Consider the following 17,762-nt stretch of genomic DNA (forward strand, 5'->3'; position numbering starts at 1 on the left):
AAAAATCAATTACTCTCATTGAGGGGCTCTACCAAGTTCACAGTTTTAAAGATAAGCTAATAGTATACATTAATACATGTATTTAAAAACACAATCATAGATCCAGTGTTTTTTTTAATAAGAATGGTAAAATCATTAGTATAATAATGCAAATAATTATGAAAAGTCCTTAAACAAGCACAAGTGATTCTTAGGACTTAAGCATTGTATTCGTTACTACCCAAGTCAGTGTTACTTATTTTATTACTATGTGGTCTGATAGTCTCATGAGAGCTGTGCACAGTTGTGTTAGGAGTTTTGTGAAGGGTAGGATATTGTGATCTGTAGGGTAAGGTGGGAGGGACGCAACATTGTACTAAGTGAAGTATACGTTGTGTTGTGTGAGGTTTGATAGCTTGCTGAGCCATGTGGTTTGTCAATATGTGTTAAAGAAGTATTGGGTACTGCATCTCCATGTACTATCTGTGATGTACTGGATTGCACATGCGTCTTGACAGTTGTCAACACCTCCAGCACATCCGCCACTTTCCCGAATGAATGGAAACTTTCAGAAATCTACGCCCTCCTCAAGAAGCCCACAGCCAACCCAAATCAACTGAACAACGTCCGACCCATCTCCCTGCTTCCCGATCCAGCCAAAATGATTTAAAATGCCATCAATGAGCAATTCACAACCCACCTCGAACTTCACCATCTTCTAGACAACATTCAATTAGGATTCAGAAAGGACCACAGCAACAAAACGGCGCTCATTTTGGCCACGGATGACATTCAAATGATCTTGGCCCAAGAAAAAACAGCAGCCCTCATCCTGCTCAACCTCTCTGTGACCTTCAACCCTGTCTCCCATAAGACCCTCATCAGAATACTCCATGAGATTGGCCTATAAGGATCTGCTCTCAAATGGATCTGTTCCTTCCTCACGGGAAAACCCGAAGGGTCAGGCTGCCACCCTTCACATCAGAGACCAATAAACTGATAAGCAAAGTCCCACAGGAATCGTCCGTCAGCTCCACCCTTTTCAACATATACATGACACCGCTCGCCAACATCATCCAATCAAAAGACATCACCGTTATCTCATACGCTGAAGACACCCAACTTATCCTCTCCTTGTTGGACAAAACAACCACTTCCAGAGCCAACTTCACCAATTGCATGACTGTGGTAGCAGACTGGATGCACACAAAATGCCTGAAGCTCAATTCCAACAAAACAGAAGTACTGGTCTTTGTCATCAAGACCTCCCCATGGGATCAACCTGGGGGCCGTCAGAGCTAGAACTAACACCCACAGACCATGCAAGAAATCTAGGGAGCAACCTAGGTGACAAGCTCAACATGATTGCTAATGTCAACTCAGTGTGCACCTCCTGCTTCCACATCGTATGCATGCTGCGAAAAATCTTCAAATGACTGCCTCAGAACACCAGATGGACCGTCACGCAAACACTCATCACCAGCAAGCTGAATTATGGCAACACTCTCTAAGCTGGAATCGCCAAACAACTCCTGCACAAACTCCAGACCATCCAGACCACTGCTGCAAGACTCATACTTGACCTCCCATGACACACCCACATCGCAGCCCAACTCGGGATGCTTCACTGGCTCCCCATTTACAAGCACAGCCAATGCAAACTTTTCACACACACATACAAAGCCTTACACAACACAGGACCAGTATACCTGAACAGCTGCATACACTTTCAGCAACCCACCAGACACCTACGCTCTGCCTCACTCTCACTCACACACATTCCTGCATCCACAAAAGCTAAACTGGAGATCCCTTGTTCTCCTACATTATAGCTAAGACATGGAACAACCTCCCTCGCCACACTAGATCCTCCTCCGCACTTCTTGAGTTTCGCAAAGGGTTGAAGACCTGGCTCTTCATATAGACACCTTCGGGACCACCAACCTACACACCTGCCCAAGTGCTTGGACAACCTCTCTGGTGATTATGCGCTATACAAATCAATATAATATACCATAACATAGCAGGTGTGCAGGAGTGCAGTGTAGGTGCTGTGTTATGTGCCATATGCCCAATTATGTAAATTGTGATTGCCTGCAATGTCAGTTGAGTTATTTATAGTATCTGTATTTTGAATTTTTTACGTAGTGGTGTTTTGACATCACTAAAGTAAACCCTTGTAGAGATATTATAGGGGTGGAGCTTGGTGCAGGAAGTTTTAGTACACATCATTTTCCACCTACAAAAAGTGAGTACATTTAATCACTGTGCATTCTGCCTTAGGACATTTTGATGTAAGCAAGGCACGCTGATGCTCCTGTTATGAACATCAAATGTTAGTCCTATGTGATTTCATGATGTCTCAGTAAGTTTTTAGGGGCGTGGACTAAGGGAAGGAATGGGAGCCTGTCTACCCAACTACCTTCAGTTTTTCCCACCATTTACACTGTACTCCATCACCTATACCACCACCTAGATTTTACACCATGACCACACACTACAGATAGCTTCACATATACTAACACATTACCAAATGCAACATGACCAACTACATCTGTATTAAACTTAATTCTCCTATGCTGATACTATGCCTACATCACTATACCCCCACATACAATCTACAGTTGAAGCTATGGATTCCACACCCAACACTACCATTCAGGCACTATATCATTGTCAGCAGCACTGGAAAGATTTTCACCCTACACCACCACCTATACCACTGACACCACATAAAACACTGGACATACCCATGTTCTCCACCTACACACCTTATACCTCTGCTTATGCCACACAACACTACATAACGAGCATTTGCAATGCAATAGGTCTCGCATTTATAAGAGTTTGAGCTATTGGCATTGTAAAATTACAATGCCTTTTATTTATGTTTTGGTTTTAAAACAAATAAAAGGCATTGTCATTTACAATGTCAGTAGCATAAACTCGCAAAAAAGCAGTGTGTGGAGTGCAGCAGTGTGCAGCGTGCAGCAGTGTGCGGCGTGCAGCAGTGTGCGGCGTGCAGCAGTGTGAGGCGTGCAGCAGTGTGCGGCATGCAGCAGTGTGCGGCATGCAGCAGTGTGTGGCATGCAGCAGTGTGCGGCGTGCAGCAGTGTGAGGCGTGCAGCACTGTGTGGCGTGCAGCAGCGTGCAGCAGTGTGCGGCGTGCAGCAGTGTGCGGCATGCAGCAGTGTGTGGCGTGCAGCAGTGTCGTGCAGCATGCAGCAGTGAGTAATGCAGCAGTGTGCAGCAGTGTGTGGTGTGCAGCAGTGTGTGCCGTGCAGCAGTGTGTGGCGTGCAGCAGTGTTTCGTGTAGCATTGTGCGGCATGCAGCAATGTGTGGCATGCAGCAGTGTGTGGCGTGCAGCAGTGTGTGGCATGCAGCAGTGTTTCGTGTAGCAGTGTGCGGCGTGCAGCAGTGTGCGGCGTGCAGCAGTGTGCGGCGTGCAACAGTGTGCGGCGTGCTGCGTGCAGCAGTGTGTGGCGTGCAGCAGTGTGTGGCATGCAGCAGTGTGTTGGGTGCAGCGGCATGCAGCAGTGTGTGGCATGTAGCAGTGTGTGGCGTGCAGCAGTGTGCGCCGTGCAGCAGTGTGCGCCGTGCAGCAGTGTGAGGCATGCAGCAGTGTGCGGCGTGCAGCAGTGTGAGGCGTGCAGCAGTGTGAGGCGTGCAGCAGTGTGTGGCGTGCAGCAGTGTGAGGCGTGCAGCAGTGTTGTGCAGCATGCAGCAGTGAGTAATGCAGCAGTGTGCAGCAGTGTGCGGCGTGCAGCAGTGTGCGGCGTGCAACAGTGTGTGCCGTGCAGCAGTGTGTGCTGTGCAGCAGTGTTTCGTGTAGCATTGTGCCTCGTGCAGCAGTGTGTGGCATGCAGCAGTGTGCGGCGTGCAGCAGTGTGCTGCGTGCAGCAGTGTGTGGCATGCAGCAGTGTGTAGTGTGTAGCAGTGTGCGGCGTGCAGCAGTGTGCGGCGTGCAGCAGTGTGTGGCGTGCAGCAGTGTGCAATGCAGCAGTGTGTAATGCAGCAGTGTGCGCAGCAGTGTGTGGCGTGCGGTAGTGTGCGGCGTGCAGCAGTGTGCGGCGTGCAGCAGTGTGTGGCGTGCAGCAGTGTGTGGCGTGGTTTGTAAACAACAAGAAAAGCGGACATCAAAGGAAGGGTGGGAGGGAACGACCATATGGGGTGTGAGTTATAACGAAAGTTAATTGTTGTAAGAGGGGATGCAGGAAGTGAGGCCCAGCGCGCGCTGGTGAAAGCAGTCTGCTGCTTTCAAGTCCGATGCCAGATGCCAGCTTCGCGCTTGAATGCCTCACATGCACTGGCCATAAACCGCAATCCTAAGGTCTTATGCCCCTTACTAAATCTCTCTGAATGCATGAGGCGGCGCACGCGCAGGAAGTAGCTGGTGGCAAATGGAATGCGCGTGGTTGTGCGCGTAACCGCCACCCGATCCGCCTGGGAAGCCTTTGAGAGCATTTTCTGAAGCTAGTCTTGCTGTGAGATCGCTTACGCGATAGCTAGGCGAGACCTAAAAACGGGATAGAATACTGGAAGACTAGCTATTATCGGTTAGGTGTCCCTAGAGCAAGAATAAAATTATTTTGCCCACTAGCTAGGTATTTTTAAACTCACACTTGTCCACTCCATCCCACTTCCTGCACTACACATAGTCTTTACAACAGTGCTCCTACGTAATTCCGCAAGTCGTAGCATGCCTCAGTCCGTAGAGGACTGAGATGGCCCTATGATGAAGCATGTCACCATGGGGAAACCCTGGTGAGTGAGGGGACTCAAGAAAGAAAGTTTTCTTTCCTGCTGATTTTATTATTATTTTTTTTTTTTGAAACCTTTATTACAGAATGCAAAAGATATACAAAGATGGGCCTACAACCTTCAGGCCGGCCGCTAGCAAACAGTGAGAGCATAAAATACAGTCATTAAACACAAGCAGCAAGTGATAAAGGTCCCAGAAGTCGAGGGAAGCGTTGGCGGCCTCACCGTCCGGACCCCCCAAATGGCGGTTCCATTTTTTATAAGAAACCACAAACAAATCCACAAGGCAGCAAAAGTCAAAGCAGCATTATGAGCTCCCCTGGGGAGGACCCTACCGATCCACAGGAATAGGGGGGGGGGGGACAGGCCGGGACAGAAACAAAGTAGACACAATGCCCAGAACCAAGGTGACAAGCAGACTAGGGAGACTGGGCCACTGCCAAGTCAGGCGTCAGCGGCGTCCTGCTGATTTTTTAACTCAGATTGAGTGGAAAAATCTCTCCTTCGGCTAGGTTCTTTTACCTGATTCTTCGGGTTTTTCAGGTCTACTACTGTCATTGGAGGGTGGACCTAGCTTATACCTCTACCTCCCCCCTTTTTTGTTTTGATAGTATACCAACTACTGACATTAACCAGTAGTTAGCCAAATATACTACTTTATTCAATAAAACAAAATGCGGTGCTACCTCTGAAATTAAAGGTCATATAAGGTAATGCGTAGCTATCAAATTGTTAGAGGGAAGATGAAGCTGTGTTATCTCAACCTCACACAGGGATTATGCATTTGCACATTCTGGGGCACAATAATATACCCTAGAACTCTAAGGCCTTAAGATTTCACTGTCAATCCCTTCAATAAATAGGACGGAAGCACATAGCGCAGTACCTAAAGGTACTAGTCACTAGAGTCCTCTCGCTGGACTCCTGAGCCGGATTCACACACCGCACAAAAACACTCCGCTGACAACCGGTCTGATTTTCACACCAACTGTTTACGGAAAACAGTAAATACTAGGGTAACGTCAATGTTGAAAGTTTACACCCCTCTTTTTAAACAAGCATTGGCATAGCCAATAGGTCTCGCTTTTGGGACCTTATAAGTATTTAGTTATGCAACTGTTGCATGGCTAAACACTTATAAGGTCCCAAAGGCGAGACCTATTGGCTATGCCAATGCTTGTTTTAAAGTGGGCCTCCAAACGGGTCTCTTTCGGGCTCTGTTTTGTGCCCTGGCACAGGCGTTCCATTTTTCCCAGACTGCAGTGAAAGAAGGCACATCGAATGCGCACCTGCTCACACACTACTCACTAGTGGAGAAGTTACGGCATTACTTCATGCCTTTAAAGAGTCATTTTCTCTATGGTTTTCCCTTGTCTTTTTGAAACTCGGGAGCAGGAACATTGTCCTGGTGTCACCGGGTTTCGGTGGAAGCTTTTTCAATATTATATACGAACCATAGTTGCTGTTTATTTATCTTATGCAACTAACAACCATTGACAAAGCCAATAGTCCTGACTTGTAGGTACGATGTTACTTGTTGAGTTATATATCTAGATGCAATGACCGAAACAGCAAAATACAAGTCGGGCGGCACACTATTATAAGCACAGACTTTTAGTTTGTGTTTTTAAGCCACGCCCTTAATTACATTGGCCAAGCCCCTTTGAGAGAGACCCCCCTCATTTTTTCATCCCACTTAAAGCCCTGCCGTCATGCCTCTAAAGCTTGCTGTTAAGTTGTCTCACGCGATATAACGAAGTTGAAAGGCGGCTGCAAGGAGCGAAAGTTGCAGCGCTAGGAGAGGGGCTGAAAAGGCGGGTCCTGTTCGGCATCCAGTGGGGCGGGGCATAATTAGGCCCCGCCTTTGTTGTTGAAGTCACGTTGTTCTTCACTCAGTTTTGTTAGCAGCCAGGAAAAGTTATGGTTGTCCCGAGAACAGCGTCTGGTAACGGAAAGCAGTTCTGGTTTTGTCCCTCGTGCACTTTTATTACGGGGCTGCTTGCTTGATTGACGAGGCGTGTTGGGAAGGGCTTGCCTAGAGGCGGAAGGATATGTCAGGCAGTGAGTAATTGACGGAGTCAGGCAAGCAGGGATAATATGAAACCCTATAAACTGCAAACTACGTGCACGGCGCCAGCGTTTGTTGAACGTCCTTTTCCGGCTAGCAAACGATGCAATTGTGTTTGTGAAACACTTTTTGGATCCAGATATGTGGTCCAGTCACTGTATGGAATTCGTGGTTGTATTTAAACATGGGTGTGTTGAAAAAGCAGCTAGCAGTAGAGGCGGGTTTAATAACAAGAGCGGCCCCGGCGAGCCTCGCATACAGGAAGGGGAGTGGCCACATGAAGAGAGAGGGGGAGCAGGAGGTAAGCCCGCGAGTTGTGCGGAAATCACACGAAACTACTTAGAAACACAAACCCGCAAAAGTGAAAGCAGGTTGGCTGGCGAGTGGTGTGCGATGTGCGCGCACCATGACGAGAGAGGAATGCCATATGGCGCCTCTGCTCGTCATTGTGCGCGTAACCGCACGCCCGTCGCCAGTGCACGCGCCAGTGGGCTGAAGCGCTTCCCCAAAAGTGGATTGCATGGCGGCACGATGCACGTGATTGTGCGTGTGCTCGCCATGCAATCCACTTTTTGGAGCACTTTTGGGAGCACCTTACTAGAGTCTCGCATTGCGATTGCTACGCAATAGCTTGGCGAGACCTAAAAATGACACCACATCAACACACTTTCCTACATCACCTACACCAACATGAACCCTATGATATACCATGTTTACCCTACACGACCTCTAACTTCTACTGCCTACAGCCAAAGGCATATGTAGCTCCTTTCCTGTCACAACCGCATGCCACTTGAACTCTGGCTGCAAAGAATGGTACCTCTCATCCCAATGCCTTCTCCGCCTGCCCATCTCTCAGTGCATTTTGCTTTCTTCTCTTCACTTCCCCAACCCCTATTTCAGCACCTTACACCACCACTTTGTGTACTCCTTCCCAACACATGCACATTGCAGCCTCAACCAGACATTCCTGCCTTTCTCTGTATAAACCTCACTTTAGACCCACATGGCAGATATACCCAAAAAAGTGCCTACACACTCACCTCAAACTACACACACATACTATCTTTACAACAAACCACAACCTTCTCTTATAGAACAAACACCTACACATCAGTCCCACCCCACACCCACCCCTAAGTCCATGCACTTCCTGTATAATATACATATCCTACCACATACATCACTGTATACACCAAACAGCGCCACATGACCCAGTATTTCAATATATTCAGTGAAAGAAGTGTTATTATTATTATATCTTGATTTTTATTATGTAATGATTGATCTAACACGACCAGAAGCTCAGGGCTGCAGATCTGGGTGTTGAAATACTACAGGTGCCGTACCACTCCTTCAATTTGAGCCATGCTGAGTTTATCCGACCTGGATTTGTGAATGAGAAATATGAGCCAATCATCGTCCAACACAATATGGCCTCCCAACCAGGGCATGCATTGAAGCCTGGGTCAGGGTGGGCACCTGGCATGAGATGATATTACTGGGGCACCATTAAGAAGGAGAATGTATTTTGGAATAAAAATAAATGGAGTCCCTTGGACAACACAAACACCCTGGAAAGAAAATCCTTAAAACAGACATATTCAGAAATTACTCTTCATAGCTAAGAGACAAATGCTGTACTGCTATGTGACTTGACTTAAACACCCCCAAGGTGCAGCACATGTATGTCGATTCAGGAAAATGCAGGGGTTGCGGAAATGACATCACACATCCTTTAAACCCAAATGACATGACCGACATGACCCGCTGTCCCACCTCTACACTCTGCTTCCGATTTGTTGCAGAGACGTTAGGGCGAGAACAAGGAGTTGAAATGTGAGAAAAGTAAACAGGGCTCTTACATCCCTCACTACATTCTTATCCTGCCAGTGATTTCTGGCCCCAGGGCCAGAGGTAGCAAGAGTAATGCCAGGGGTACCAAAGGGCAAGCCATGGGTGACAGATACTGCCTCTGGCTACCCCAAATGACATCCATGAGTAATGCTGCTGTTAGCTTTCAGTCCCAGATGCTGTGTCCTGTGTGCACCAGACCTTTGCTTTTTAGATCTTTGCTCTTTTTGACCTATCCATTGAGCTCTCCCTGCCCCTTTAACAGCTTCTCTTCCAGCACTTCGAAAGAATCTTGCACTTCTGTTGCCTGAGCTGCACCTGCCCTTTGCGTATACTGCTCCTGTCAGTACTGATCACATTGCATGTGTGAGTAGCTACACTGTTGCTTGTGTGTGAGGAAAACCTGCACTCGAGGCAGGTAAGAGCTGTAGGGTGGGGCAGGGTTGGGGGGGGGGGGGTCGACAGGCGACGCGATAGGTAAAATTAAATAATAAATAAATAAAAAAACAATTACCTTGCGCTCGCCCCCACCTCACCTCGGAGATCGCAAGTTAAGTGGTTTTTTTTTTTTTTTTTTTAAATGTTACCTATCCCGTCATCTGTCAACTCACCCCTACCTCCCCCCACCCCCGCCCCCTGTGCCGGCCGCGCCTGGAAACTTGTACTGCTGCTTCCTGTCCTAGTCGTTCTATGTGAGTAGGCAATATGCATTGCTGCTGTAAGGATGGACATGCTGCTCCTTAGAGGAGAGGTTTGCACTGTACTGCTTGTGCTGTACATTTTATTTGTGTGAGGAAAATGTGCGCTTGTGCGGCCTGTGCTGTGCCTTTTCTGTGCTGGGCTGTCTGTATCAGGGACACTTGAATAAACATTTTCAGTACACAAAAGCTGTCACTGTTTACTTTATTAATGCACATTTTGCACAGGCCTGGGTGAAATTTAAATTATACCAGTGTATTTCTTTAAAGTATGCCATTACGTCCCTTTGTGTTATTATGTGTTTTTCGCAGTAAATATTTACAGCGAGCGCACAGGATTAATAGAGCATGCGCAGCTGTTCTTCGTGGTACTTTTTGGGGCACTTTTCTTTAAAGTGAAATGTGTCCTTGTTCCAAAAATTGACGCAAGGACACATTTGAAGCTAAAAAATAGCGCAAAATGACGGATTTTAATTTCACATAATTACAATTTATTGTAATTTTGCCTACTTTTTAACATTATTATGCAAAAGCAAATTATGGCAATTTTGCACATTCTTGGTTTTGTATCTCGTGAAATACCTGTAACCCAGTATTTATTTTTCTGAATATTGTGCTACCATAAAATCTTTTTTATAATTGTCAGGGGAGCGTGCCTTCACATGAGGAAGACGTACAGTGACTGTAATGGTGGCCATATCTGTTCTCGCTTTTGGACACTTGCGATCTGTCTCGTTATTGGGTCCAGGCCAAAGAGTAGGCGCCTTCTGGAGTGCCTTCGCGGAGCAGGGCTTGGTGTGAGGGTGGGGCGGTGAGACAGCCTTCAGAGGCTACGGAGTGGGGGAGGGGGGGTGAGGGGGCATAGTTGTGCGCACAATTGCCAAATGGCCTCGCGCTGCGCTTGGCACCTTCACTCCTTCCTAATGTTTCTGTCACGCTGTGACTTGTAAGTTTGCAAATTCGTGTTGACTGAATCTCCAAGGCTCGCTGAAGGTGTCAGATTTTACACGAGCCCTGGCGGCAGCTTTGCAAAGGAATCCCTGACGCCCGGCCCCTGCCAGTGTATCATCTCACAGCGGCGCGCATGAAAGGAAACCGAAGCCCGCGGCCTGATAATAATGTACCTGTCCAAGGTGAAACTGAGGGTTGCTAGAACTGGGAGTTGACATGTTTAAATTCCAGAGTAACAGAGGAACTCACCTGCCTAGCTTGCTTGGCCTCTCTTTGAAAACACTTGCCTATCTGGCGTACCCCACCCAGCTTTCCACCACTGGCTACGCTGAAAAGTTATCAAGGAAGGACGCCCAGCCATTGGTCGCGCATTTCCCATCCCAAAATGCACTGCTTCGAGGTGCCAACAGTTTCACGGGACTTTGGCTTCTTTCCCACACCTGGCCAGATGGCAGGAGAAGAGGAGGGGCAGCACATCCTCCCCCCCCCCCACGCCCCTCACCCCAGTTCCCAGCCTGTAGGTAGGGCGTGCAGGCCATTTGCCTTGCTGATTAGTGTGTTTGATCTCAAATGAGTTGCAAAGACAAAGGGCACATTCAGAGCTGTGGTGCGGGGTGTCAGATGGTATACACACCCATTCCAGGACAAAGATCTTTCAGCATGCTGTGTGAAAAAGATTAACGCGCGCGCGCACACGCCTGCACGCACCTACGTACACAAGCTGTCTGTCACACACACGCACACATAGCTGCATGTGTCTTTTGATAAGTGTACACACACACACGCTGTTTTATGGTGTCACGATGCACACATAGCTCCCTGTAATAACCAGAGACGTTAGGCTCTGGCCCAGGGCCCTAGCCTTTCAAGCCCCCCCCCCCCCCAACACCTCCTCCCCGACAGAGGCAGATCTGTTCTGCGGGTTCTTGCCCTCAGGGCCTTAAATAATTCTTAAACCGATTGTTTTACATAACTTTTTCCTTTAATTTATTTTTAACGTGGGTGATGTGTGAGAGTCTTTTACATATATTTTGCAGAGAAATATCCTGTTTATTTCATGCAACATTCATAAAAAGTGTTTCTTTTAGATCAAAACAGGACCTCACGTATGAGAAATGGGAGGGTGCCACGGGGCCTATTTGCTGTCATGTTAATGAGATGCTGCTGTGTGACAATATTGGAACACATACCACTGCCCCTGAATAATAGCTGTAAACACACTTAGAATTGAAAATGTGTGCCTGTGTACTCAGTTGCAACAACAACAATTGATGGACAGAATGCAGAACAATGTCATACATTCACCCCAGTACAGAGATCTGGGCCTAAATCCATCGTTTTTTTGCTCACCATGCCATTCCAGTTTGAACCCAGCCATATGCAAATCAGTCTTGACCCTGTGCCCCATGGGAACAGACCAGCCCGAACAGCCAAGCCAGGTCCTCCCCGGACTGGAACCAAGCATCCTAGGACCGGTTTCGGGGTTTCACCCCTCTTCAGCCAGGATAGCTTGATTCCAGTGGCATGGAGAGCAAGGGACCCACGTCTGGGCATACCCTTTCCACTCGGGGTGACAAATGCAACAACAACAATTGATGGACAGAATGCAGAACAATGTCATACATTCACCCCAGTACAGAGATCTGGGCCTAAATCCATCGTGTTTTTGCTCACCATGCCGTTCCAGTTTGAACCCAGCCATATGCAAATCAGTCTTGACCCTGTGCCTCATGGGAACAGTCCAGCCCGAACTGCCAAGCCAGGTCCTACCTGGACTGGAACCAAGCATCCTAGGGCCGGTTTCGGGGTTTCACCCCTCTTCAGCCAGGATAGCTTGATTCCAGTGGCATGGAGAGCAAGGGACCCACGTCTGGGCATACCCTTCCCACTCGGGGTGACAAATGCAACAACAACAATTGATGGAGAGAATGCAGAACAATGTCATACATTCACCCCAGTACAGAGATCTGGGCCTAAATCCATCGTTTTTTTGCTCACCATGCTGTTCCAGTTTGGACCAAGCCATATGCAAATCAGTCTTGACCCTGTGCCTCATGGCGTAGTGGGCAAAAGAACGATGGATTTAACCCAGATCTCTTGACTGGGGGAGAATCTTTGTCAGCATTCCGTCCATCATTTGTTTGTTGTAACGCTTTTCGCCCTAAGTGGGATGGGTATTCCCAGACGTGGGACCCGTGCTCACTACGCCACTTGAGTCAAGCTATCCTGGCTGATGACGGCTGATAGCCAGAAACCGGTCCTAGGATGCTTGATTCCGGTCCAGGGAAGACATGGCTTGGCAGTTCGGGCTGGACTGTTCCCATGAGGCACAGGGTCAAGACTGATTTGCATATGGCCATGTCTGAACTGGGGTGGCGTAGTGGGCAAAAGAACGATGGATTTAACCCAGATCTCTTGACTGGGGGAGAATGTCTGCATTGTCAGCACTCCGTCCATCATTTGTTTGTTGTAACGCTTTTCGCCCTAAGTGGGATGGGTATTCCCAGACGTGGGACCCGTGCTCACTACGCCACTGGAGTCAAGCTATCCTGGCTGATGACGGCTGATAGCCAGAAACCGGTCCTAGGATGCTTGATTCCAGTCCAGGGAAGACATGGCTTGGCAGTTCGGGCTGGACTGTTCCCATGAGGCACAGGGTCAAGACTGATTTGCATATGGCCATGTCTGAACTGGGGTGGCGTAGTGGGCAAAAGAACGATGGATTTAACCCAGATCTCTTGACTGGGGGAGAATGTCTGCATTGTCAGCATTCCGTCCATCATTTGTTTGTTGTAACGCTTTTCGCCCTAAGTGGGATGGGTATTCCCAGACGTGGGACCCGTGCTCACTACGCCACTGGAGTCAAGCTATCCTGGCTGATGACGGCTGATAGCCAGAAACCGGTCCTAGGATGCTTGATTCCGGTCCAGGGAAGACATGGCTTGGCAGTTCGGGCTGGACTGTTCCCATGAGGCACAGGGTCAAGACTGATTTGCATATGGCCATGTCTGAACTGGGGTGGCGTAGTGGGCAAAAGAACGATGGATTTAACCCAGATCTCTTGACTGGGGGAGAATGTCTGCATTGTCAGCATTCCGTCCATCATTTGTTTGTTGTAACGCTTTTCGCCCTAAGTGGGATGGGTATTCCCAGACGTGGGACCCGTGCTCACTACGCCACTGGAGTCAAGCTATCCTGGCTGATGACGGCTGATAGCCAGAAACCGGTCCTAGGATGCTTGATTCCGGTCCAGGGAAGACATGGCTTGGCAGTTCGGGCTGGACTGTTCCCATGAGGCACAGGGTCAAGACTGATTTGCATATGGCCATGTCTGAACTGGGGTGGCGTAGTGGGCAAAAGAACGATGGATTTAACCCAGTTCTCTTGACTGGGGGAGAATGTCTGCATTGTCAGCATTCCGTCCATCATTTGTTTGTTGTAACGCTTTTCGCTCTAAGTGGGATGGGTATTCCCAGACGTGGGACCCGTGCTCACTACGCCACTGGAGTCAAGCTATCCTGGCTGATGACGGCTGATAGCCAGAAACCGGTCCTAGGATGCTTGATTCCAGTCCAGGGAAGACATGGCTTGGCAGTTCGGGCTGGACTGTTCCCATGAGGCACAGGGTCAAGACTGATTTGCATATGGCCATGTCTGAACTGGGGTGGCGTAGTGGGCAAAAGAACGATGGATTTAACCCAGATCTCTTGACTGGGGGAGAATGTCTGCATTGTCAGCATTCCGTCCATCATTTGTTTGTTGTAACGCTTTTCGCCCTAAGTGGGATGGGTATTCCCAGACGTGGGACCCGTGCTCACTACGCCACTGGAGTCAAGCTATCCTGGCTGATGACGGCTGATAGCCAGAAACCGGTCCTAGGATGCTTGATTCCGGTCCAGGGAAGACATGGCTTGGCAGTTCGGGCTGGACTGTTCCCATGAGGCACAGGGTCAAGACTGATTTGCATATGGCCATGTCTGAACTGGGGTGGCGTAGTGGGCAAAAGAACGATGGATTTAACCCAGATATATTGACTGGGGGAGAATGTCTGCATTGTCAGCATTCCGTCCATCATTTGTTTGTTGTAACGCTTTTCGCCCTAAGTGGGATGGGTATTCCCAGACTTGGGACCCGTGCTCACTACGCCACTGGAGTCAAGCTATCCTGGCTGATGACGGCTGATAGCCAGAAACCGGTCCTAGGATGCTTGATTCCGGTCCAGGGAAGACATGGCTTGGCAGTTCGGGCTGGACTGTTCCCATGAGGCACAGGGTCAAGACTGATTTGCATATGGCCATGTTTGAACTGGGGTGGCGTAGTGGGCAAAAGAACGATGGATTTAACCCAGATCTCTTGACTGGGGGAGAATGTCTGCATTGTCAGCATTCCGTCCATCATTTGTTTGTTGTAACGCTTTTTGCCCTAAGTGGGATGGGTATTCCCAGACGTGGGACCCGTGCTCACTACGCCACTGGAGTCAAGCTATCCTGGCTGATGACGGCTGATAGCCAGAAACCGGTACTAGGATGCTTGATTCCGGTCCAGGGAAGACATGGCTTGGCAGTTCGGGCTGGACTGTTCCCATGAGGCACAGGGTCAAGACTGATTTGCATATGGCCATGTCTGAACTGGGGTGGCGTAGTGGGCAAAAGAACGATGGATTTAACCCAGATCTCTTGACTGGGGGAGAATGTCTGCATTGTCAGCATTCCGTCCATCATTTGTTTGTTGTAACGCTTTTGTGTACTCAGTGGCATAACCAAAGAAGGCATAAAAGAGCTGAAACTTGATCATAAATTCAAAGCTGTTCTGACCGTGGGCCCCCAAAATACGTTTGACCCAGGGCCCCCAATAGGCTATAATATCTATAATGCTTTTCAAATGTACTTTTTCAGAGACAGTGTAAGATTTTAAAGGGGATTTCTGAAATCAAAGCAATGGTGTCCTTGAGCATGTCTTGCCGCCTTCTACCCTTACCCTAAAATAGCAAATAATTGATGGAATATGGTGGCATAAATGACAAGCTCTGCTCTTGCGTGTGTTCGTAGGCTCTGACTTTGAACAGAAGATACCTCTCTTTAGATTAACGGGGCCAACAGGTTCAGGCATCACACAGCATATTTACCACTACAGTGATTAAGTGTTTACAATATTAGGCCTCTCAGTTTAAGAGATGCACTAGGATCCCCAATCACAAGGGGCCTCTGCACTCGTGGCGGGACCTCCATACTCCGGGCTGAACTAGGAACACAAACCAGCCCTGGCAATTCAGTTGGACCGGCGGGGGGCAGGGGGTTGCTACTGAGAAGCACTGCTGTTGTCTTAGTTACAGGGGGCCGATATTCCAGCACTGCTGCAAAACCGCCGCCCCCAGTAACAAAAAAGGCACCCACCACTCAAAAACTGCCCCACCCTTCCAGCTCACTAGGAAAAGGTATAGTGCCCGCTATGGCCACTGTGGCCCTGTCCAGCCTGCACTTACTCATTGAGGAGGCCCTTTGTGAATTAAGAGATGAGATGAGATGAGGTGAGAGAGAGAGATAATTGTTAAGGGCCATATATACCCTGAGGTGTCTTGGCGCTAACTTCAGACAGATAGAACTAGATGGAAGTGTTAGAGCTCAACCTATAAAAAGCCAGGTTTTCAAGCCCTTTCTAAATTTTAGAAGGTTAGTTTCTTTTTTAAGTAGAATTGGCAGGGAGTTCCAGAGTCTAGCCGTGGTGATGGTAAAACTCCTGCCACCCCAGCTGTCTTTGTGCACTCTGGGAACGACAAGGTTACCATGCTCCGCTGATCTAGGGGATCTTGCAGGGGTGTAAGGCTTCAGAAATTGTGATATCTGCTCAGGCCCTAGTCCATGAAGAGATTTAAATGCTTTGGGTTTTAAACTGGATCCGTTTCACAACTGGAAGCCAGTGCAGTTGCAACAAGGCCTTAGAAGTGGATTCAAATCTAGTGAACCCCAGAAGTACTGGAACTGCTGCATTTTGTGCCATTTGGTGCTTATTAATACTACGTCAGTGAGCTGGTGAACAGATCCCTAGGTTAGGTAAATCTTACAGGCATTAGCATTTATGCTCCAGTTTCACAAACCCTACAGGCTTTAACCTCAAATGGTACAGCTGCCCTACAGCCATTACATCATGTGCATAGGCTTTTTGTAGTTTTGTAGCTCAAAGTTGAATTAAAGGCTTGCCCGCGTCTCCTCTTTGTGTGTCTGACTACATCTTTTGAAGGCTGTCCTCTAGTTTTTACCATTTTAGTCCTGAGGAAGACCTGTTATGATGTGTAGTTACTAACACAGGATCATAAGGTCGAAACGTCAATGGCATTTTTCCTTGTCCTATGTCAAGCTATCCTATGATACAAAACGAAGATATAAGGATATTCTGAACACACATTTTTTGGGACATCGGACACTATATGTTTTTCATTGTTTCATGTTTTGTGTGTCAACACGGATTATTTCATTCTCACCATGTATATGTTTTTGTGATTTATAGTATGCGCTTTATGTATTATGGGCAGTTCTTTATCATCTAAAAAACAAAAACGTGAATAATATTTATCATATTGATGAAATGTTAGATATATGATAATTAATATATTTAATTAGAAATTGTCTTCTGTGTCATGTTTGTGGTTTTGATGTTTGTTTGATTTATCTTTCAAAAACAGTCAATAGTCTCCTTCGAAGAGATTATTTTGTGACCCTTTGGCATCAGCGTTGAATAATCAACATTTTTTCACAATTCTTGTGCAAGAATTATGTTACCCGACAGAACTCTTTGTACTTTATAAATTTAACTGCATAACAGGCACCATGTGTAAATCCCAGTCCCTGCTCTCACTCTCATTGTCGGTCCCCAAACAGCCAGATTCTTGCCTGCCTTGTGCCTCATTGTTCCCTAATCCAGACTCTGGCTTTTGTGCCATTTTCATCTGCCTTTTGTGCCTTCCCCACTGCATGTGCCTGTTCTTTCTTCTTTGACTTTGCCTTTGTATTCCTTTCTCATGTTCATTGCCTCTACCTTGTTTCCCTCCTTTTCTACCTTGCCTTTTTAGACCTTTTTCTTCTGTGTTGCCTAAGACTCATTTTTCACTCCTTTTTCTCCCGCTTGTTTTGCCGCCTCCCACTTTCCGCTTCCTGTGCCCACCGCCACCCAGCACCCCTCGCTCATCCCAGCACCTACTTAATGGAGGCTGTAGCATGGCCGCTTAGTGGCCGCACCTAGCGGGGTGCTGCTGGCTCACCAAAAGCACTCCACAGGCAAGCCGGTCTGCGCCCGTTCATGCCTGGACCACGCCCAGTGCCAGGAACCCCAGCTCTACTTTACCCCGCACTACACCACAAACGACCTTCTAGCCCTGGACCGTTGACACCACAACAACCGATGCTGCAGCACCTCCCCACGATCCATGGTAGGTCCATTCTCCTGCATCCCTTAC

This window comes from Triturus cristatus, chromosome 7 (assembly GCF_964204655.1).
Source record: "Triturus cristatus chromosome 7, aTriCri1.1, whole genome shotgun sequence".
NCBI lineage: Eukaryota > Metazoa > Chordata > Amphibia > Caudata > Salamandridae > Triturus > Triturus cristatus.